The sequence below is a fragment of the Nicotiana tabacum genome, chromosome 4, assembly GCF_000715075.1.
Source record: "Nicotiana tabacum cultivar K326 chromosome 4, ASM71507v2, whole genome shotgun sequence".
Classification (NCBI taxonomy): domain Eukaryota; kingdom Viridiplantae; phylum Streptophyta; class Magnoliopsida; order Solanales; family Solanaceae; genus Nicotiana; species Nicotiana tabacum.
Window position 1 is genome coordinate 130,396,806 of NC_134083.1, and position 26,154 is coordinate 130,422,959.

The following is a 26,154-nucleotide window of genomic DNA, read 5'->3' on the forward strand; positions in this document are numbered from 1 at the left end:
TCATTCTAATTGTTGCTTCGTTTGTTTTAATTTTGATTTCGTTAATGTGAGCGTTTAAATTTTATGGCATTTTAACATCAATGATTTTTTCCCTGTTCAATTATTTGACTTATTTCTGATAATTTTTCACTATGTTCTTAGTTTTATGTTGTAATCGTTGCGTAACTTGTTTTCATAAGTTATTTTTGTAGTCGTTGTATATTAGGGTAGATTTTAAGTAGTTTGTTGCTTCAACTGAACTATCGATTACTGGAGTTCTTGTCATAACTTGAAATCCAGAACAATGTGTTGGACTTCATACTTCAAAATTTGATTCCAGTATATTATGCTTATAACGAGCCGACCGGTCGTTATGCCTTTTAGATCCCCATTCCCCTAACTAAGACTTCACGTATGTGCTTTTACTGCTTTATGACTTGCAGGGATGGTTGGTTCGGGTTTGGAAGGGTTCGAGTTGAAATCCGAACACTTAGTTCCTTAATAGTGGCCTAAGATGGCCAAGTTTGACTTGGGTCAACATTTTAGTAAACGACTTTGGAACCGGAATTTGATGGTTTCAATAGGTTCGTATAATGATTTTGGACTTGGGCGTGTCTTCGGATCGAGTTTCGAGTGACCCGGGAGGGTTTCAGCGCTTAATGTTAAAAGTCCGTGCATTGAAGGTTTTCAAGTTATTTAAATTTGGTTTGAAGTATATTTTGGTGTAATCGAGGTACGTTTGGGATTTCGAGCCTAGGAATAGGTCTGTATGGTAATTTATGACTTGTGCGTAAAATGTGGCATCATTCTGAGTTGTCTAAGTATGTTTCGACGCGTTCAGAGTTGGTTGAAATGAGTTTGAAGTATCGAAGTTGATTAATGAGGTTTTGAGGTGCGATTCTTGATTCCGGTGTTATTTTATATGTTTTGAAGCTTCGAGTAAGTTAGCAATGTGTTTATGGACTTAACGGTGCATTTGAACGGGGTCCCGGGTGGCTCGGGTGTGTTTCGAACCACCCGGAGCATGTTTGAACTTGGTTGAAAACTGTTTGTGTGTTGGTGTGCTTCGCGATCGCAAAGAAGGAAAATTAGAGGGGCAACTGATTTCCCTACGCGAACGCAAAGAAGGGTCCGTGATCGCGAAGTTTGGCCTCACAGTGCTTCGCGAACGCGGAGGCCCAACCGCGATCGCGAGGGGGAAATTGAGGAAACGGGACAGGAATGCAACAATACTTGGAAAAGGCATGAGAACTGGTCAGGCAATTCCAATCATGGAAGGTCGTGCAAATACCCAGGGAAGAAAACGCAGAAGAAGACGCGTTGGCTAACCTTGCTTTAGTTGCAGAAGTAACAAGTGAAGAAAATGCTATTGTAATATATTTATTTCATTCAGCACTTGACCAGGATAAACATAAGGTAAGAATTAATAATTTAACCTGGGATTGGAGAAATGAGATTGTTAATTTTTTGCAGTACAGGATCGTACATGAAGGCAAGAAAGAATCTCAAGTGCTTCGACGAAAAGCTGCTCGTTACTGCCTAATTCGAGATAATTTATATCAAAAAATATTTGGCGGTCCCTTAGCAAGGTGCCTTGGACCTAATCAAACGGAGTACGTGATGAGGGAAGTACATGAAGGACATTGCAGAAATTACGTAGGTGGAAAATCTTTAGTTAAAACACTAATCAAGGAATGATACTACTGGCCTAAAATGGAAGAAGATGTGAAATATTTTGTAGCCAAATGTGATAAGTGTCAACGATATGCCAACAATATGCATCGACCTGCAGAGTTATTACATACAGTTATTTCTCCATGGCCATTTATGAAATGGGGAATGGATATAGTAGGGTCTTTACCACAAGCTAAAGGAAATGTACGGTTCTTATTAATGTTAACAAATTATTTTTCAAAATGGGTAGAGGCAGGAGATTTCAAACAGGTACGAGAGAAGGAGGTGAAAGACTTCATTTGGCGAAACATTATATGCCGGTTTGGAGTCCCTAAAGAAATCATATGTGATAATGGCCCACAATTTATAGGCTCAAAAATCACGGAGTTCTTTCAAAGTTGGCGAATCAAACGAATAACCTCTTCACCTTACCATCCCGTGGCAAATGGACAAGCTGAGTCAACGAATAATATTATCATCAATAATTTAAAGAAGAGACTAGAAAAATCGAAAGGAAATTGGCCTGAAGAATTACCAGGAGTGTTATGGGCTTATAGAACCACAACAAAAACAGCCACGGGAGAAACTCCATTTTCGCTTGTGTAAGGTTCAGAAGCTTTAATCCCGGTTGAAATAGGAGAACCAAACACGAGATTCACATTGGCAACAAAAGAGTCGAACGATGAGGAATTAAGAACAAACTTGGACTTACTCGAACAAATAAGAGAAGCAACTTTAATACGGATTGTCGCATCCCGTTCTTCTCACAAAAATCGGGCTTCAATGTCGTGACAACTCTTTTAAAAGGGAGGAAGGATTATTAAAAGAGAGTCGCCACCTAACAGATTGAGGTGCGTTAGGGAACCTATTGCAAATGACTCGGGTTTACTAGTTTGCGTCATCAAAGATCGGGTAAGGACACTCCTCGAGGTCCACAACGGTAGGTGCCGGCCGAACTCAAATCATGTGAATTAGTCTAAGAGAGAGGAGGAACAGTGTGAATAAAGAAAGAATTATTTTAACATGAATGGGGGGTCCTAAGTTTTTTAGTCTAAAGGATCACCCCGTGTAATATAAATAATACTTCGCAACTCCCCCAAGACGGGGGTGTTACTTATATTATTCAGCGGGCACAAACTATCATCTCCTGCTACCTAATTACTATCTTTAAGTTATTAACCTAAAGCGCTCTAATCAATTCTAAATCGTACCCTCCCTTGCCTATGGCCCAAGAGGCGTTTGGAACTCTATTTTGGATGGTTCTAGACCTAACTTAGGTTGCTCAAAAATGATAAAGACTAGGCGACATACAAAACAAATTGAACTTTAATGTAAAGCAAATAAGGGCTCAGATTAGTCTCCATACTTAGGCAGCAAATGCACGCAAACAGATTAGGCATTTTGACAGTTTCAATTAAAGTCCTTAAGTCCTGTAGACATGATTTCTATGTGATTCTGGATTTTAATCATGCGAGCAGTTATGCGAAGTAATTTCTAAGTGACTGCACAGTTGCCTACTGATTATAATTATAAGCGGTTAAACCTATAGACATGCTATCTAGGTGATTTACTCAGCGTTAGGCAGTGATAAGCAATGAGAGATATTCAGAATTACTCAGTTATTCCTATAGGCATGCTTTCTACTGGTATTCAACGAGACAATATTTTAAATCCTGATTTTTGGTACTTAATACAGATGGTGATTACCCTATAGACATGATTCCTACCCTTGATGATTGAGACTGATTTTAGTTCTTATAGGCATGCATACTAAATGAGCAAGTATAACAATAGCATATCAATCAATTAAGAATCCTATAGGCATGACTTCTAAAAATGCAGATTTATAAATGACCCTATGATCATGATGCCTAATATGCTGCAATACAAATTGAACTTTGGTTATTTTATTCCCTATAGGCATGATATCTAACGTTTGAAAGCAGAATAAGCAGGTTATCTACAGAGTATATTTGAGTAAAGTGAACACTTATAGGCAGGTTATCTAACATACAATAGCAGAATGTATTTGAATAAAGTAAACACCTATAGACAGGTTATCTAACACAATAGCAGAATGTGCAAAGTAAGCACTTATAGGCAGGTTATCTAACACACAGTGTCAGAATGAGCAAAGTAAACACTTATAGGTAGGATTTCTACCTATTCTCATGCAAGTGTTAAAAAAAAGGCAAACCTAGTTCCCAAATTACTAATACCCCAATTGTTATTACAAATAATTATTACAGACCAGAAATTAATTAATGAATTGCAAAGTATATAAAACTATAGGAAGCCTGCAGCAGGCCCAAATGCACCTGGACATGCCAGGCCTTCAATCACAGTAGCTCCAAAAGCCCATGTTCAAAGATACATAGTAACCAGAAGTGAATGATTCACCCATATCTCAAGGATAAGCATATAGAACCCAAATCTCTAGTGTGTCAGAGTTCCCAAAGGCTTCAGGAACCCCGGGCAGTGCTCACACTAGAGGAGAATGATCAGAACAGTTCAAGGAAAACTAGGGACCAAATTCTAGTGTGTCAGAGTTCACGAGGGTCTCATATGAACCCTGAGCAGTGCTCACACTAGGAAGGCCAGGGGACAGAACCTAAATTGTTTTGGCTTTCAGCCAACAAAGAGTGAGGATTCAGGAGAGCAGAATAGGATTAAGAGACACATTTAGGGACAGAATCACACATAGAACAGAAATAAATAGCAACACATTTGAACCTAAGAAAATTTAATAAAGTTTTTGAGAATCAACAAAGTCATATGCTAATAAGGATCAATCCATAAACAGTTCACAAAAATAACAAAGGCTGCAGATCAGACTAGGTCACAGAAAGAAGCTCATTGATTAACAGTAGGTCAGGAACACACTAATTAGTATTAGGGATTATTTCAGCAGAGGTATCATAGAATAATGAGCACAGAACCAAACAGATCACATGGTAACAAGTTCAATAAACAAACTGATGAATCTGTTAAAGCACACATAATTAACCAATCCTTAGGAAAAGTATCAAAGCATGCTTAATGCTAAAAGATAGTCCTAAATGACACAGGGTTAGGCAGATTTCCCTAATTGATTCAACTGAGTTCAACATGTCTTAAATACAGATAATAATAACATTTTAGGGTAACTACTCTATTAGCAGCAATACATTAAACGAGTAATAAAGTAGTGAAGAATTCAATAACTCACCAGTTGAGATGAGACAGAAAAAAAAAGAATCCAGTAGTGTAGCAATTATCACCAAACGGAGATAGAACACTTGAAGATTTCTGGCCTTGGCTTCCAGCCGGCCAGGAATAAAAAATACAGAATAATAGTATTGCTAGAGAATAACAGTGTATAGTTTTGTTTATAGTGGTGAGAAAATTTCGAACTCTAAAATCTCTCTTTAAAGGGGAATGGGGGAGGGGTTTAAATAGTACTGAAATTGAACACATAAATATGGCAATAATTAGTCAAAATACTAGAAAGGAAAGCACTTAACAGTTAATAAGAAAAGAAAAATTTAAAAACCCTAATTTTGGTAAAATATACAAATCGGCAGAAAATAATGCAGAGAGTTACAATAAGATGAATATAGACATATAGACAGAAACTTTAACAAAAATAATTAAAGGATCGAACCAGATTTGGTTCAATTTTGAAGAACCAAAAACCCCCAAATTTAGGGCAAGTAAAAATAGGCAGAAATAACAAGCAAAGAGTCATAATGAGATGCATATAGACATATAGACAGGAATATTAACAAAAATAATTAAGGAATCGAACAAGTTTTGATTAGATCGAGAAAGATTTGAAACCCTAGTTTTAGGGTAAGTAGAAAAAATCACAAAGATTCTCAAAGATTCATAGAGATACATACCATAAAAGAGCAAGGAAGAATAAAGGCGGAAAAAGGGTCAAGGGGTTGAACCATTTAGGTTCGAAGTTGAAGAGATCCGCTTGCCATGTATAGGCAAGCGGTATATAGAAAGTCCCAGTACCAAAGAGAGGTGAGATATGGTAAGAAACTACTAGGGAATCCTATGTCTGGTGGGATTAGGAGAGGAGATTGGGGGGAGACGGCTAGGGTTTAGGGCAGTGAGGTGAGAGCGTTTGAAGGCGGCGGCCGGTGAGAAATGGCTAGGGTTAAGGGGGGTTTGGTTAATTAAAACGGGCAGGTGTAACGTGGACCGTTGATCTCAGAGATCAACGACCACGATTTAAAGGGGTTCTGGGTCGGGTAATTAATTGAGTAAGGGTAAATGGGCCAGGGATAATTGGGATGGTGATAATTGGATAGGTTTGGGTCCGAAATTGGTTGCAAATTGAGGCCAAATTTTAAATACCCAAATTTAATTAATAAATAATTTGTAAAAAATAATAAATAAATAATAAAAATATCATTCATGCATAAAACAAATAAAACAATTATTTAACATTATAAAAGTATAAAAAGATTATTTTGGCATAAATAAAATAATTATAAATACATATAGGCTATTATTGCAAATGTGCAATTTTAGCCTTTAAAAATGCAAATGATTATGCTAAAATATTTAAAACCTAATATGGGTGTAAATGATGAAATTAGGTCATAAGATAATCTGTGAGGTAATTAATGAGTATTTATATAATAAAAATGCAGGAATAAATTGATTTAAATACTTCAAAGATTATAGAAAATTATGAAAAATGTTTGTTCATGCTTGTAAATCAAAATGATGATGCATATGCACTATTTTGAAAGTATATATATATTTGAAAAAAATATGAGGGAAAAATTGGGTATCAACACGGATGGCAGCACATAAGAAAATCATAAAACAATAGTAGAACAAAAAAGCTCACCTCAGGTACTTCAAAATTAGGGACTCCGTTCTTAAAAAGGTTTTCCAATCAACGAAAAAAATCGGAGCATGAAAGTTAAATCCAAATTGGGAAGGATCCTATAAAGTTCGAGGTGTCGCTGGAAAAGGTGCCTACGAGTTAGAAACCATGGATGGCAAGGTTTTACCCTTGAGTTGGAATGCTGTTCATTTAAAGAAATACTATTTCTGAGCAAAAGAAATACCCACGGTCAGGTATCATTCAATTATGATTTTTATTTTGTACAGTTAAAATTATATTAACAATTTTAGATGATAGGCAAAAAGCTAGCCCACACCAAATGATGATATTAGACCTAAAGGACACGCCGAAGCAACATTATTCCCGGTCTAGGGTTGCAACCTTTCTGATGGAAATATAAAGGGTTAAGCAGTCATCATCTAAATTATATATACCTCCGAGTCTCGTATGTTTTTCCTTTTCAGGAAATGGACCACATGGAAGGAATAATCAAGTGCTCGAGATTTCATACTTCAAAGCTCAAATACTTGGGAGACTATATATAAAAAAGGCAAAGAAGACTGAAAAAGTCAGAATTCAAGTCAAGCCTATGGTCTACCCAACAAATCGAAAGTTAAGAGCAAAGTCAAGAGCCAAAAATGCAAGCCTGATTCAAAAACCTATGAAGAATACACTCGTGGATGTAAATTTTAAAATCTTACGAATGTTTAGATTAAAAGCAATATTTAGTCATGGGTTGCAAGATATACCCTTGAATTTTGTAAAATCTGTTGTAAAGAAAACAGTTACGAAAGAGTTATAGATGATACATGAATACATGTAAAGTATTATACAATTTGAAAGTTCGAATGATACAAAACTTCCTCAAAGTTATTCAAAGAAACGTGTGTGTTCCTATTTCTTCTTTCGTATGTTTACACCATTATGAAGTTGAGCCGTCTTCTTCATTAAGTGTCGTTTATAAAAGGGCCCTCTTTTATAATTCGTGCTTGTTCAAAGAGTCACGGAGTATTGAAGCATTTTTAAATGCATAATAAAAGAGTAGAACAGAAACTCAAAATAAAATATTATAAGAGTAGAACAGAAACTCAAAATGAAATATTATATAAACCCGGTTAAAACTAAGTGTAAACTTAGTTCAAACCAAAGTATTTGATATTGAACCCCAAAACGGATCAGGAGTAAAACTTGCCAACCATTCCACAAATTAAAAAAAAAACACAATAAACTTTCCAAACACAAGTTCACTATGGGGCAGATTCTAAAGTAGTACTATCAGCAGCAGGAGAAGTCAAGATGGCATCATCATCAGCAGCAGAAGGTTCGACTTGAGCAGAAGAGATTTGAACACTAACTTTACCAGAAGTAAGTTCATTACCCTCGGGAATGCCGACCTCTGGTGAAGAAAAGTTTTGACTCTGCTGAGTTTTTTCAATGGTTTTCTTAGTCTTTGTAATCTCAGCAGTCAAGTCAAAACCTTCCTGGTTAGCCTCCATCAAAGTCTTGAGGTGCGTGTTCAAGAAAGTCCAGCTTATATGAAGAGTTGATTTATCCTCAAGGGCCTCGTAATCCCTCTCCCATTGCTCAATTTCGGCCTCTAACTCTTCTTTTTCAGTCAAAGCAGCATCATAAGAAGTTTGTAAAGGGGCAAGTGATCTCTCTAAGAACTGGATCTTGTTAGAAGATGCACAGAGGTCTTCTTGAGCCTGAGTGAGCGTTTGAACAAGCTCCCCGGCATAGACTTCCTTCTGATTAAGCAGTTCTTTCAGACCCCTAATTTCCTCAGTAGCTTTAGAAAGTTGCTCAACAAATGAAGACTCAAGGAGGTCTTTATCCTTGCCCACTTGATTGGAAGAGGCTTTTTCAATCGCCAATTCTGCTGCCATCACTTTCACTTGCTGTTCCAAAGCACATTTTTCCTCATCTAAAACTTCTTTTTCTAACTGAAGGCCTTCAAATTGTTCTTTCCAGTTGTCCGCTTCCGTATGATAGTCATTGACTAACTGCTCAGTATGGACAATTCTCTTCATCAACTCTGTGCCTATCAGGTTGATCTACAAAAGAAAGGGAAAAAGTGATTATCAAACAAAGATAAAGAAATCACAAGGAAAGTTAAAAACAAAAAACAAAAAACAAAAAACAAAAAAAAAACTAAGGCTTGTACCTTCAAAGATGAATGGACAACGTCATTCATCCATGTCAAAGAGCTGTGGTTTTCCAATTTAGACTTCTCAACTGGGCCAATCTGCGGTTTCAGCCATACATCAGCTTGGCCAGACTTTTTCAATAGATTACCATCCTCGGGGACTTCAATGGTAACTATTTTCATCATCCTACTGCTACTGGAAGAACCAACTTCAACATGAGAAGTGATATTAATAGGGACAGTTAAGGAAGTAAAAATATCCACGGAAGGAGCAGTGGCAGCAACAATAGGCGCGGGAAACTGAGAACCAATAAGAGCAGATACTGGAAAGGAGGCAAGGGCTGCTTCATCAAAAACTAAGCCAAAGTCTTCACTATCAAACCCACGGGAAAACAACTTTTCTGTAGAGTCATGAGGTGCAACAATCATCTCTTCATCAGAGCTCACCAAAGTGGCACTTTCAGGCTCATTCACGGGAACTGATTTGGAGGAGGAGTGGTTTCATCATCCGAAACAACACGTCTCCTACGCACTAAAGAGCCTTCCTCTCGTTCCTCTTCACCCTCAAAACCATGAGCTCTCTCTGCTTTTCTCTTTGATGAAGAACTCAAAATCATCTCTTGAGCCATGGACAAAGAAAGTCTTGATGAAGTAATAGACGCGGCACTAACACCCCGAATGGGAAACCCTAGCAGAAGAAGAAGTTAGTAAATCTCCAAATAAATATGAAAGAAAGGTAGAAAGTTAAAGGGAAGCATACTATGAGTTTTAACTTTCCAACCAAACCTATGAGAAAGGTATTTCCAAGACCTTCCTTCCATAGGAGCAACCGACAATAATTTTTCTACCCAAGAACGGAAGTCTGGTATTTCTTCAACAACTTCCATGGTTGCTAAAAAGAAAAAAAAATAGCCACGGGATCGTAAGTTTCTTCTTTCTTCATAAAAGAGAAGAAAGATATCTAAAAAACAACTTACGTGCAAAGTTCCATTTTTCTAGAAAAGGCATGTTCTCTTCACCCACTAAATCACTTGTGGGAGCAGCAATAAAATGGGCATACCAGCCACGATCTGAATCATCTTCAGGGCTAACCAAAACCCTTTTACTCCTAGCCACGGGAGTAAACACCCCTGAACGAAACAACTTAGGGGAATAAAGATGAAGCAAGTGTTGAAAGGTGAAGGGTAAAGAGGCCGAATTAGCCAGGTATCTTAAACATGCAACAACCCTCCATACAATAGGACCAATCTGTCCTAAGCAAACGTTAAAGAAACGGCAAAATTCTATGATGGCTGGGTCAATAGGTGGTCTAAAATCTAACGTAAATGGATATGTGTAAACGAAAGAGTAACCAGCTTGGAACGAAGTAATCCTTTGGTTTGGATCAGGAACTAAAATTGGAAAATCAAATTTCCAATGGCATTCTCTTCGCACAAGAGAAATCAAACCCTCAGTAATCCGGGAAGGATAAATATCGGCACGATCATGGGAAGTCATAGAAGTAACTTGATTTCTAATTGATTCACGATCAGTGGAGAAAGAAAATTCTGCATGAATAATTTCGTCAACAGTTGGTTCTCAAATAGGTGCATGTAGCTATGAGGATGGTGGGGAGGAAATTAAACTAGTATGAGTAAACTCTTGGTGTTGAATTAGTTGTGGAGTAAAGGAAATCTTGTGGTAGAATTTTGTAATCAAATTCGCACACCAAGTGTTTGATAAAATGCTCCAATGAGCGGATACCATGAATATCTTCCTAATTTGTGTTCAATTTTACTATTTCTCTAAATAGATCGAAGTTGCTAGGATTTTCAAAATTGTGTAGTGAATTAAGGGAAGCTCAAAGTGAGGTATGAAGGCTAAACTCTTGTTCTAGTATCAGAAATCCCGAATCCTTATAAAAACTATTTCTGGGAGAAGATCTATGAGTTAAAGAAGCCCTAGTTCTAGAAGAAGAAGGGGTGGCAACGTTGGGTTGAGAAGTAGAACCACGAACAGATAAAGATCCTAAGCTACGCAACCTACCGCCTCTTCTACTCCTAACAGGAGCAGTTGAAAGGGGAAGTTCATCTACAATTACTACTCTGTGAGGATCAGGGTTCGATGAAGACATGGTTGTACTATAAAATAATACGTGTTGATGAATAAGAACGATTATGGAAGAAGAATACTGTAGATTGAAGGTTTTCATGAAAGCAAAGGCACAAGAGGTATTTATAAGAAGAAGCAACCGTCATGTAAAGGGAGTCATGATGGAAACGCCATAATAAAATAGTCACTTCGTGACCGACGCGGCCGCAAGAAAGCCATAAAAACCGCTGAAGAGTTGCAGACCCAATCGATAAATGCCACATGGCACATGTATTAAATGGAAGTTCTGAAAAAGACACAATGATACATGGGAAACGGCTGCAAAATATTCCCGCCATAAATGTGTAGCACTTCCCAAATAATCAATTGCTGAATATTTGGCAAGTGGAAGGACTATATGTATTAGTAAAAAATATATATATTACACGTGGAATTATATGAGGATGGTAGGGCAAGATACGTGGATCGCTAAGAAGATGACAACTGTAGTGTCGCATTAAAAGATTCACGATTTACAACAGATACGAGCAAATCACTCACGAGACGAAAGTGTACGGTTGCTCGAGCCTAAATTACTTAGTGAAGAGACACATGCAGGATGAATCAAGACAGTAAAGAAGGAAGATTCATGAACCTCTAATTAATGAGGAAGAAGAATCAGAACCGTTACAGAATTTTCATGAACAGTTACGGTTGCCAATTATAACGTTTCATTAATGTCATTAATGCTCATAATGATTCGGTCATAAAAGGGAAGAAACGTTATATTTGTAAATTCCTATATAAGGGAAGGAAAATTCACTTGTAAAGACATACTCTGATTATTATTGGAATATAACTACTTTCTTGTGCTTCCTATCGATTACTTTGTCATTTCTTATTCTAATTTCCTTTCTTATTTCTGAGAGAATATTGAACTTCTTGATTATCAGTAACCCGAGTACTTCTAAAAATAGGCTTTGACTGAGAATCTAATTCTTTGGTTAAACAACTTTGTGGGAGGAAAACTAATTTAGTAATTTCACCATTAGTGAGTTTATAATCTCTTTCTAACATGAAAATATAACCATCAACATATTTAGACATAAACCATAGTACAAAAGCAATCATTTTATTGTGACTACTAATATCATTATAAAAATCATTTTTGGAAGAAATTTATTAATTTCTCATCAAAATTACCAAAAAAACAATTTCTGAAAAATTTCCATCTGGGTTTTTTAAATTCTTCAGAAATTATTTTTCTTGTTGGTGATCCCGGACTAAAATCTATTTGATTTTTATCCAATTCAGATTCAGTCGGATCAGGAATAGCATTAGCAATGTTATCTGTGCTAATTTTTATGATATCTATTCTATTATTTTCTCTAATTTGTGATGTAGATGCTCTTGATGGAAAATCTACAGTATAATCAACATGTAAAATATAAGAAGAATTTGATCTAGTTAATCTAGATGAATAACTAATATTATCAGTTTGATCTGGTTCATTGAACCTGATCTTAACAGTTCCATCCGATATTTGTTCAACTTCTGTGATTTCACTGTTAATGTTATTTCGAGGAGGTATTGCTTCCTCAATGACCCATTCTTTGGGAAAATCTATTTCATCCCACTTAATAGGTCTTTTGGTGGTAACTTTAGACTTGCCAAATTTAGTTTCTATAAGAATAGTTTCATTTTTGAAATCCATAATTTTGCACATAGGATTTAAAGTATATAAAGCTTTGTAATAAATCTTATAACAGATACATATAAATTCTGTTTCTGGCATATAATAATAACCATGAAGCTTAATACTCAATATTAAAGCGTTTAAAGAGTTTTCATCACTTAAAAAAATCTGGATATGCATTAAAATATATAGGGCCATAGGCCAAACTGGTTTGTACTGTTCTGATAAGGGATTTTTTCTAGTTTTGATTTCTTCCATCTCTAAGAGCTGCTATGAAGCTTTTAGGTAAGCCTCTTAACGTAAGTGGCTTGAAGACAACTTGTATTAAACCGATGTGCAAAAATCTATAAGTTTCCCTATAAGGGGCTAAATCATTTTTAGATAATAATTTAAAAGTAGCATGATCACTATCTATTGTGATAGTCTCTTCAGTAGTTTTAACTACTTGTTTTAAACCTAACTTCTCAAAGGTACCTAGTTGGTATATAACCTTAGGTTGGATTCTAGGAATCGTCCACTTATTAAGAAGATCTAATTGTTGAGGCATATCATACTCTTTTTTTGTTTTTAACAGTAGTTTTCTTCCTAATGATATTCATTAGAGAAAACTGTGTTGAACTTAGCATCTATTTCTACTCTTTCACATGGCTCTGATACCATTTTATTTTATGCCGGATCGCTTCAATGGAACTACATGATAAAATTTTACTGAGACACCAACCTTGTCAAGCCACAGTCCTATCAAGCAAATCTTAAACCACGGTCCTTCTCATGACTCTCTCAATGCCCACATGGCTAACACGAGTCTTAAAGACCATCGGTTATGTTACCATAACCAAGGTTTACTGCCTGGACTGTTAAACTGCCTGGGCTCTACAGTCTCAAACTCAGAACCATTGGGTGATACAGTATAAAACTAACAACAAAATATGTTTTAAGAATAGACTAGTATGCATAAGTTCAACACAACACTATTTAACCTATCATTTAGGCTAAATGTTTATCCAAATTATAAATAAAATAAAGTAAATACCTGAGACTAAATTAATAATTTATATGTAAGTGGATATATTTTTTGACGAATATTTGATTTATTGCATTGAAAATGGATCATGCACTCTATAAGTTGGATAATGTTTTGTTTACAATTTTACCTTTACTTTAAAAGCAAACAAGTAAAAAAAGATAATCGAGAATATTAGGCATTTGGATAATATTGAAGTTGACAAAAGAAAGAGTATTCGAGGAGAATATTTGAAAGTTAAACTTGTGTCTGAATATAACTTTTATTTGGAGAAATATTTCAATTTGAAGTTAAAATATTTTTTATGAATAAATGACCCCATGCGTCTTTTAGGTGTCTTATCCAAGAATTGCTAATCCTGTATCAAAATCCTATGTATACAATAATATCATAATCCTTATATAAATAATGCAAACGTTAATGCCGAGGATGAAAATCCAACCAAGCAGGGAAAAATAATCACGAATTTTCTATCAATATTAACTTTCTAATGATCTAATCAGACAAGTGTTTGTTCTCAAAAAGTGTTAGAAACTTTTTTTTGACATAACTTTTCAAGTTTTCAATTAAAAGAATCCAACCAAAGACCATCCTCTCTATAAATAAATAAATAAATAAAGAGACAAAATAATACAAACATATTTTAATGAAACATTGAATATGTGAGAGAGCGGTTATTGACATCTCATTTGTGTTGATTTCTCAATTCTCCACCTATTCATAGAGCGTGATAATTAAAAATTGTGAAAGAACTATTTTCTCCTTAAAGGTGTCAAATGAAATAATAAATTTATTTAACCCTATATATATATATATATATATATATATATATATATATATATATATATATATCATTCTACATGTCACGGCCCGAAATTTCCACTGCCTCGGCCTCTGGCACGGCCTCGGCCTCGACCTCTGCCCCGCGTAGGAGCTGCCACTGGAGGCTCTGGCTGTTGCTCAGCTGAGGAAGCTGTACGTGTTCTCGCCATCTGCGAGAGAATAAGAGTATGAGAGTTCAATCAATATTGAGAAAATAACATCGCACGACAGAGGAAAATAGTAGTGAAATTTGTTCCTAAACTTCATAGCCTCTGGAAGATAAGCACAGACGTCTCCATGCCGATCCTCCAGACTCTACTAAGCTTGCTCGTGAATCGTGAGACCTAGGCAACCTAGTGCTCTGATACCAACTTGTCACGACCCAAAATTTTTACCGTTGGGATCGTGATGGCGCCTAACATTTCACTTGCTAGACAAGCCAATGTTAGAGAATCATTAAATCAAATCCTATTTTCCATTCAGTAAATAACAATAATTGGCTAAGATGAAATATAATAAGTACGAAATAATATAAAAGCTGCCTTAATTACTACCACCCGGATCTGGAGTCACAATTCACGAGTATTCTAGAATTCACTACAAGTAATAGTCTCGGAGAAATACAACTGTTTGAATGAAAGAAACAGTAAAACAGAAAAGATAGACGGGGACTTCAAGGTCTGTGAACACCGACAGATCTACCTTGAGTCTCCGGATAGCGGGTCCAACAGCTAAAATCTCGATCAACCCGAGCTGGTACCAAAATCTGCACAGAAGGTGTAGAGTGCAGTATCAGTACAACCGACCCCATGTACTGGTAAGTGTCGAGCCTAACCTCGACGAAGTAGTGAGGAGGCTAAGGCAAGACACCTACAAATCAACATGTACAGTTTAACAATGTATACACAAATAACAGTAATGAAGAATTAGACAAGAATTATCGGAAGGGGGAAACATGCTAGGGGAAATACGAAATAAAGAGCTACAGCAGAATGAGAACTGGAACAATCAATATACTATGAATCAACAAGAGCATGAATACAATAAAGGAAAAATGCACGGGATCACCCTTCGTGATTTTACTCTCAATCTCACCATAAAATCAATATAAACGGTACGACATCACCCTTCGTGCATTAAATCTCATATCATGGCACGACATCACCCTTCGTGCATTAACACTCACAATATGGAACAACATCACCCTTCGTGCTTTTACACTCACAATATGGCACGACATCACCCTTCGTGCATTAATACTCACAATATGGTACGACATCACCCTTTGTGCTTTAACACTCCCCCTTACCATAATTTAATGCATAAATAACAACAGGGAGATAGAATAATAAGTACAAACCTTACTTCAACATTTGGTTCCACAATATCAATCTCAACTTTGAAATAAATTCTCAATTATCACCAGAAAATCCGTAAACATGATAGGAACGATCAATTTAAAAACATTAGTATAAACACGTAGCAATTAGGCAGAGGAAAGAGACAATATAAGAAAAACAGGAGAAATCAGGAAAAACAGGTAAGTTGGCGGCGCATAAGTACTCGTCACCTCACATATACACCGCTCACATGAATTTCACATAACAAATAGTCTGGGTTTCCTAATTTCCTCAAGTCAAAGTTGGACACAACACTTACCTCGCTCTGAAGGCCACTTAATACTCAATCACAGCTTTTCCTCTAGAATTCACCTCCAAACCACTCGTATCTATTCAAAAATGACTCAATAATATCAAATATTGCTAAAGGAATCAATTATATTGCATAAATTAAACTTCCCAAATTTTCCTCCAAAAAGTTGAAAATATCGACCCCGGGCCTGCTTGGTCAAAACTCGAGGTTCGGATCAAAATTCATTTACCCATTCACCCCCGAGCCCGGATATATATTTGGTTTTGGAATCTGACCTCAAATTGAGGTCTAAATACATAAATTTCCGAAATTCCTAGTTTCTACCCAAACCCCTAATTCTACCATGAAAACTCTAGATTTTAGGTTGAAAATCCATGAAACGTAATGGGTAATTGAAAGAAAATGGTTTAGAATCACTTACCAATACTTCGGGGAAGAAAATATCTCTTGAAAATTGCCTCTAGCCCGTTTGGTTTTTGAGAAAATGAGTAAATGGCCAATTCCCCTTTTTTGGATTCTGTTAAGTGTTGGGCGACAGTGTTCATCGCGATCGCGTGAACACTGTCGCGTTCGCGAAAAGCAGCCTCCTAAGGACTTACGCGATCGCGGGAGGCTTTACGCATTTGCGAAGGCTTAGCCCGCCTTACCTTCACATTCGCGAGACAGGGCTCGCGTTTGCATAGAGTTTCCTAGGTCCCCTGCCTAGCCTAGCTAAAGCTACGCGTTCGCGTTCGAAAGGTTGTGTTCGTGTAGAGCAACTCCCCCCAATGCTCCGCGTTCGCGACCATGGTCTCGCGTTCGCGTAGAGTAAAATCCTCCCCAGCCCAGTTTCCCCTTCGCGATCGCGAGAGTGACTATGCTATCGCGAAGCACAACATAGCAGACACTAGATACAATAAAAAATACTAGATTTTCTAAGTCCAAAATATCCCGTAGCCTATCTGAAACTCACCCGAGCCCTCGGGGCTCCAAACCAAGTATGCACGCAAGTCTAAAAATATCATATGGACTTGTTCGCGCGATCAAATCGCCAAAATAATACCTAGAACTACGAATTTAGTACCAAATCAAATGAAATTCTCAAGAACACTTTAAATTTCTATCTTCACCACCGGATGTTCAAATCACGTCAAATCAACTCCAATTTCTCATTAAATTTCACAGACAAGTCTTAAATATTATAATGAACCTGTACTGGGTTCCGGAACCAAAATACGGACCTGGTACTAAAAATGCCAAACATCAATCAATTTTTAAAAATAATTAATTTTCAAACTTTTAATTTTCATCATAAATTCGTAACTCGAGCTAGGGACCTCCGATTTCGATTTTGGGCATACGCCTAGGTCCCATAATTCGATACGGACCCACTGGGACCGTCAAAACATGGATTCGATCCCGTTTACCAAAAATATTGATCGAAGTCAACTAAAATTAACTTTTAAGGCAAAAATTCTTATTTTCATTAATTTTCAACATAAAAGTTTTCCGAAAACATGCCCGGACTGGGCACGCAAATTGAGGAGGATAAAAATGAGATTTTTAAGGCTTAAAAGCACAGATTTGAGTTCTGAAACATAATACATTACACTTATCTTGGGTCTATTATTCAAGGCAACAGAGAGATTGACGATAATGTCAATTATTATATTGTAGCGGAATGGATAAAATGAAGGCTCACATCATTTCTATAGAGTGGTCATTAGACCGACTATGTTGGATGGGACGGAATATTATCCAGTCAAGAACTCCCATGTTCAGAAAATGAGAGTAACATAGATGAGGATATTAAGGTAAATGTGTGTGCATACTAGGAGAGATTTGATTATGAATGAGGATATTTAGGACAAGGTAGGAGTGGCCTTTATGGCGGATAAGATGCGAAAAGTGAGGCTAAGATGGTTTGGGCATGTGAAGAGAAGAAGCACAGATGCACCAGTTGACAAGGTGTGAAAGGTTGGCGATGGTGGGGCTGAGGAAGGTAGAGGTAGGCCGAAAAAGTATTGAGGAGAGGTGATTAGGCATGACATGAAACATCTACATCTTACCGAGGACATGACCCTTAATAGAAAGGCGTGGAGGTCGAGGATTAAGGTAGAAGGTTAGGAGGTAGTAGAGCGTACTCCTTTCTATTATATGGCGATTATCACCACCTTTCAGTCTAGTAGTTGCGATATCATTCTCGTATATTCTTATTTTTTGATTTCTAGTACTACCTATTATTTTTCTTCCTTCGATTTTCTTATTAACTTGTTGTTGTTACTGCTTATTTTTACATGATTTCTCTACTAATGTATTTCGTTTTCATTACTTTTGAGCTTATACTTTCCTTCAGCTAAGGGTCTATCAAACACAATCTCTCTACTTGAACAAAGTAGAGGTAAGGTCTACATACACATTACCTTCCCTAGAGATAGGTCGTTTTGAGTTCAGCACTCCGTTTTGTAATTTGAGACCTTCAGTAATTTAATTTGATATCTTATGACTTGTATGCATGGTGTGTTTTGATTTTCGAAAGGTTTATATGTGTTTTGGAAGAAAAATTCTAATTCTAGCATTTTCATATTGTTGAAGTTGACCACGGTCAACATTCTTGGTAATCGACATTGGATTGGTATTTTGACAATTCCGATAGGTTTGTATGATGATTTGAACTTGTACGTATGTTTGATATGGGTCCCCAGTGATCTGAAACCATTTCAGCGCTTATAGTTGAAAGTTGGAAAATTTGAACTTAAGGACATTTAAGATCCTTGAGTTTGAGGTTTGATTCTTGACTTTGATGCTATTTTTAGTGTTTTGAGCCTTCGAGCAAGTTCGAGTAATGTATATAGACTTGTTGCAATAATTGGATCCCAAGGGTCTCAGGTGAATTTCAAATTAGTTTCTAATATTTTTCATGTGTATTGATATTGGTATTTTTGTTATGACCGCATCTGCGATGGCAGGTGCGCAAGTGCTAGGTCGCATCTGCGGATGTTAGCTCGCATTTGTGAGAAAGAGGGGAGCTCAGGCATTGCTGCATCTGTGGTGCTGTGTATTGTCACGACCTAAATTTTCCTCCGTAGGATGTCGTGATGGTACTTAATCTCTACGACTAGGTAAGCCTAACATGCATAGAGAAATAGCGGAAATACTACTAAAACTTCAAATAGAACCTTCATACTTAAATAATAACTCAATAGTACAATATGTAACATTCTCCCCAAAACCTGGTGGAACGGAGTCATAAGCTCTGCAAGATGGTACTACAGTCTCAAACTACAATACTGTTTGAAATAAGAAAGAAACAATGGAATGTCTAAAACAGAAGGAGACTCCGAGGCATGCGGACGTGGAGCAGGTATACCTTGAAGTCTCCAAAAACAGCAACTCAAATCAACTCTAGCATCCGGCAAGGGCAGACATACCTGGATATGCACAAAAAGATAGCATAGTATGAGTATACTATAATGGTACCCAGTAAGTATCAAGATACCTTCTAGGATATAATAAACAGAATGAATACGTAATAATAAGAAATAATGAAAAACAGAGCATTAAATAATATGAAGCAAGTTAATAACAGAGACTAACGAAAGGATTTGTAAGCATAGAGATAACATAACAAAAGCAATTGAAAAGAACCAGAATGTTCATATATGGAGAATAACTTATAGAACAATGAAGAACAAAACGACAAGAAACGTTCCCACCAAATAACTCTTTCCAACACGAGATAACCAACAAGAATCACAACGAGGTACCGCCTCATGTACAATAAGAATCACAACTGAGGTACCGCCTCGTATATATATATCAAGAATCACAACCGAGGTATCGTCTTGTATATATATCAAGAATCACAACCGAGGTACCTCCTCGTATTCACAATTCATAATCTCAATCACAATCTTTCCTTATACCGCCACGTGAGCCTTATATTTAAATAGTTTTGAAAACATTTTTGCCCGAAATAGCTACACGCACTTTAGCCCACCTTATAATGTCGTGTAGCTTCACGTAGTTCCTCGACAAGCAACATGCACATAAGTCCCACCTTATGACGATGAGTGCACATTAACCCATATCTTTATACTGTCGCATGCACGTCAGTATCACATCACAATATCAACTCGCACCATAAGTGCCCATATGCCACAACTTGCCAATAATAAAAAATATCAATGTTTCCACCACTATAGCCCATGTCTCAATGACACCGTGTACAAGAATATCAATAATAACAATGAATGTAAATTCTCAACAAGAAAGATGTCTTAACAATTAACACTTCGCCTCAACGTGATAAAATCCCCTCTCCAAATCGTCTCCTACCGAGTCTAGGGTTCTAAAATGAGAGAATATGTTAAAAATCCCGTCTCCCAGCCCTTTTGTCCAACTGCAGGTGTCACATTTGCGACACAGGTTTGCATTTGCAAACCCTCGCAGTTGCGGACCAGGGCTTGCATTTGCGAACCTTGACAGCCTCATACGTTATCGCAATTACAAAGCTGGAAACCTCGCAAAAGCGAACAAATGTTTGCAAATACGAACCAAGTCAAAGTCTGATGACTTCGCAAATGCGAAGGGGAAGTCGCAATTGCGACATATGTGCCCCCACTGTCACCTTAGAAATTGCGAGGCTGGTGCTCACAATTGCGATAACTGAGCACCAGCAACACCAACAGTTCATTTTCAGTTTAAATCCATTCCAAAACATGTCTGAAACTCATCCAAGCCCTCAGGGCTCCAAACCAAACATCTACACAAGTCTAGAAACATCATACAAACTCGCTCACGCGATCAAAACACAAAAATAATATTTAAAACTATGAATCGAACACTAAAACGCATAAGTTTTAAAGTAAATTTCAAGAACTTCTTGAATAGCAACTAGGCGTCTGAACCCTACCAATTTAACTCCAAATGATACCAACTATTTCAGACAAGTTTTAAATAGCATAATGGACCTGTTCCAAGTCCTAAAATTATATTCCGATCTCGATAGCTAAAAGTCAACCTACGGTGAAACGTTTTGACTTCAAATTGCCAAATTTCGGCAAAACAACACAAATCAACCTACGGACTTCCGAAATTAATTTCGGGCATACATCCAAGTCCTAAATCATGATACGAAGCTATCAGAGCCACCAAAACACCGTTCTGGGGTCATTTTCACAAAAGTCAAAAGTTTGGTCAATATTTCTAATTTAAACTTTCCTCAAGAATCAAAGGTCTGAATCAACCCGAAAGCTTTCCGAAATAAAACTAACCAACCCGGCAAGTCATAAAATCATAAATACACATGTGTGAAGCATAAAAATGAAAAACTAGGTACAATTACATAAAATAACCGGTCGGGTTGTTACATTCTCCCCCTCTTAAAACAAACGTTCGTCCTCGAACGTGCATAAGGACATACCTGAAGTGGAAAATAGATGAGGATATCAACTCCGCATGTCATGCTCGATTTCCCAAGTCGCCTCCTTGACCGGATGACCCCTCCATCGAACCTTCACTGAAGCAATGTTCTTTGATCTCAACTTCCGGACCTCTCTGTCCAAGATAGCCACCGGCTCCTCAATATAAGTCAAATCCTTATCTAATCGGACTGTGCTGAAGTCTAAAACATGAGACAGATTACCATAATACTTTCGGAGCATATAAACATGAAACACAGGATGAACCGCAGACAAACTAGGTAGCAATGCAAGCTTGTAGGCCACCTCACCAATCCACTCGAGGATCTCAAAAGGTCCGATATACCTACGGCTCAACTTTCCCTTATTCCCGAACCTCATCACACTCTTCATGGGTGAAACCCGGAGCAAGACTCGCTCTCTAACCATGAATACAACATCACGAACCTTCCAATCCACATAACTCTTCTGTCTAGATTGGGTTGTACGAAGCCGATCCTGGATCAACTCGACCTTCTCCGAGATATCTCAAACCAAATCTGTGCCTAATAACTTAGCCTCTTCCAGCTCAAACCAACCAACTAGAGAGCGACACCGTCTCCCGTATAGGGCCTCATAAGGAACCATCTGAATACTCGATTGGCAGTTGTTGTTGTAGGAAAACTCCAAAAGCGGCAAGAACTGATCCCAAAACCCCCCAAAATCCATAACATAAGCATGAAGCATATCAAATATCTGAATGGTGCGCTCAGACTGTCCGACCGTCTGGGGTGAAATGTTGTACTCAACTCAACTCGTGTGCCCAACTCACGTTATAATGCTATCTAGAAACGCGATATGAACTGCATACCCCGATCAGAGATGATGGATACCGGCATGCCATGAAGTCAGAAAATCTTGTGGATATTGATCTGAGCCAGCTGCTCTGAAGAATAAATAGTCACTACCAGAATGAAATGAGTCGACTTGGTCAATCTGTCCACAATCACCCATATCGCGTCAAATTTCTTCTGAGTCCGTGGGAGCCCAACAACGATGTCTATTATTTTGCTGGGTACCACCAAATATTAATTGGAATATCCATATTCATTGGATATTCTCTATTATCATCCAATTCCATGAACATTATTAATCATTACATCCTTCATTACGAGTAAGATGCAAAGAAGACGGCCTTCACCACACCTTTGGGAGTTTATTGTTATAGAGTTATGTCATTCAGTCTCAAGAACTCCGGCGCCACCTACATGAGGGCCATGATGATCCTCTTTCATGAAATGATTCATAAGGAGATTGAAGTGTATGTGGATGGCGTCATTATAAAGTCCCAAAAGAGTTTAGAGCACTTGGATGATTTGAGGAAATTTTTCGAATGCCTCCGAAGGTACAATTTAAAGTTAAACCCAGCAAAGCGCGCGTTCGGAGTCCCTACTAGAAGATTGTTGGGCTTCATTGTAAGTAGGAAGGGGATAGAAGTAGACCCATAAAAAATCAAGGCCATTCAGGAATTACTGCCACCAAAGAGCAAGAAATATGTCATAAGTTTCCTGGGTAGATTGAATTACATCAGTCGCTTTATAGCCCAGTCTACGGTAATCTATGAACTCATTTTCAAACTGTTGAAGAAAGATGCTGCCATAAAATGGACAGAAGAGTGCCAGAAAGCCTTCAATAGAATCAAGGAGTATCTCTTAAACCCACCAGTACTGGTTCCCCCAAACCCAGGAAGCTATTATTACCCTATTTGTCAGTCTTGGATAACGCCTTCAGCTGTGTGTTGGGACATCATGATGAAACTAGGAGAAAGGAGCAGGCCATCTACTACTTAAGTAAGAAGTTCATGCCATGCGAGGCCAAGTATACTCTGATAGAACACACTTGTTGTGCTCTGACTTGGATTGCCCATAAACTAAGGCATTACATGTCGGCATACACTATGCATCTGATATCTCGGCTTGACCCACTCAAGTACATATTCCAGAAGCCGATGCCTACCTGAATGCTAGCTAAAGGGCAAATTCTCCTCAACGAATTTGACATTGTGTACATAACTCAAAAGGCTATCAAAGGATAAGCTTTAGCCGATCGCCTCATAGAGAATCTGGTGGATGGGGATTACAAGCCTCTTACCACGTATTTTCCCGATAAAGAAGTGTTATTTGCTGGAGAAGATATTGCAGAATCATACCCTGGATGGAGAATGTTTTCAATGGAGCAGCAGCAAACTTCAAAGGAGTCGGAATTGGGGCAATACTGATTTTGGAATCTAGACAGCACTATCTGGCATAGGCAAAGCTAAGGTTCCCTTGTACCAATAATATGGTTGAATACGAAGCATGCATCCTTGGAATCAGAATGGCAGTCGACATGAATGTCAAAGAACTTTTGGTCATAGGAGATACTGATCTACTGATACACCAAGTCCAAGGGGAATGGTCCACCAAGAATCTTAAGATACTTCCATACCTTCTTTGTGTGAAGGATCTATGCAAGAAGTTCACAAAGATTGAGTTCGAGCACGTCCCTGGGATTCAGAACGAGTTCGTCGATGCCCTCGCAACCCTATCATCTATGATTCAACATCCATACAAGAACTAAATCAACCCTATCGAAGTAGAAATCAGGGATCAACATGCCTATTGCTTCCATGTAGATGAAGAACCAGATAGTAAACCATGGTATCACGACATCAAGAAATTCCTGACCAGAGAATACTTGGAGAATGCTACTAATTATCAAAAGCGAGCCATCAGGAGGTTGGCAAATCACTTTTTACTCAACGGGGAAGTCCTGTATAGGAGGACCCCAGACTTAGGTTTGTTGAGATGTGTAGACGCTGCCGAGGCAACCAGATTATTGGAGGAGATACATGCAGGAACGTGCATACCTCACATGAACGGGTTCACATTAGCCAAGAAGATATTGAGATCTGGATACTTTTGGATGAAAAGCGACAATATTCGCTACGTACAGAAGTGTCACCAGGGCCAGATTCATGAGGATTTCATCCGGGTTCCACCAAATGAGTTAAACGTAATGGGTTCACCCTGGTTGTTTGCCACTTGGGGCATGGATGTGATTAGACCTATAGAGCCTGCAACGTCAAATGGACATCATTTCATCTTGGTAGCTATCGACTATTTGACCAAATGGGTTGAGGCATCTACTTACAAGGTCGTCACAAAAAAAGTAGTGGTAGATTTCGTCCGAAACAACATTGTCTGTAGATTTTGGATACCAGAGTCTATCATCGCCGACAATGCTGCTAACATCAACAACGACCTCATGAGAGAAATCTGCTAGAAATTCAGAATCGTCCACCGCAATTCCATAGCCTACAGACCACAAGTGAATGGGGGCAGTCGAGGCAGCCAACAAGAATATCAAGAGAATTCTACAGAAGATAGTGGACAATCACAGACAATGGCACGAGAAACTACCTTCTGCCTTGCTGGTTATCGAACCACCATGAGAACATCCACTGGGGCAATACCGTATATGTTGGTATACGACACTGAAGACGTGATACCTGTAGAGGTTTGAATACTATCTTTAAGGGTCATTCAAAAGGCAATTGGACGACGCAGAGTGGATACGGGTCAGACATGAGCAACTCATGCTCATTGATGATAAAAGAATAGATGTAGTATGTCATGGTCAACTATATCAGAACAGGATATCCGGTGCATTTAACAAGAAGGTGAAGCCTCGCCAGTTTGCACCGAGGTAGTTGGTCTTGAAGAAAATCTTTCCCCACCAAGAAGAAGCCAAAGCCAAGGGAGGTGAACCTGCTGGCCTGCTAAAGAGGTAAGCCTGCCACCATCTGCGGGCCTTGCCCTCAAGCTGAAAGGTGGTGAAGTCCACCCCGTTAGACTCCAATATCCCCATGTTACGTAGCATATCCTTACACCGGTCAATGAATCCTGGGGGTCCTCTGACCGCTCACCCCCAAAGTTAGGGGGCGAAACCTAGTCCATCTGTCTGGCCGCTTATGTTGATCAACAGTCGCGATTGGTACGGGCCCTGGCACAGCTGCTGCAACTGGCTGGACCCCGCCCGTATGTAGTGCACCTAGGTCTGATAAATGGCAGCACTATGCCCTAGAACCTAAGCGGTAGGGATGTGTGCTCCCCTTCTCGCCTGAGATATGGCTGGGTCCGCTGGAAATAAACCAGGCTGCGTCATAGAGTTCATGAACCGTAGCATACGGCCTATGACCTACTGGAATCCCGATGCAGTCATGAAATGTACCGGGGCCGGCTCAGCTGCAGGCGTCTCATCCTGCTCCTCAATAACGGGATCCTCCACTAGATCCACTGGTGGTACAACGGGAGAAACTCTAGGATTCCCTCGTCCTCTAACAAGAGCTGGATCCCTCCCCCGACCTCTGCCTCGGCCTCTAGCAATAGGGGGAGCAACTCCTCTACCGTCTGGTACATCTGGCGTACGCGTTCTCACCATATGTGAGAGATCAACAGAAAGATACTTAGCACAATATTAACTGCATGATAGGGGATAAAGAAAGAGTTTCCTAACACCTTGTAGCCTCTCACAGATAAGTGCGGATATCTATGCACCGATCCGCAAGACTCTATTAGACCTGCTCATGACTCGTGAGACGTATGTGAACCTAAAGCTCTGACATCAAGCTATCACGACTTAAAATCCGTGATAGGTCGCGATGGCACCTAACACCGCCGTTAGGCAAGCCCACAAGTCAACCTACAATTTAGTTATCCCTTTTTGACTTTTAAAACAAAAGTTTCCTTTTTAAAAGAACGAAATAAGTAAGATCTCATGCAATCATACATACTCTTTTCTCAACAAAATACCAACGTG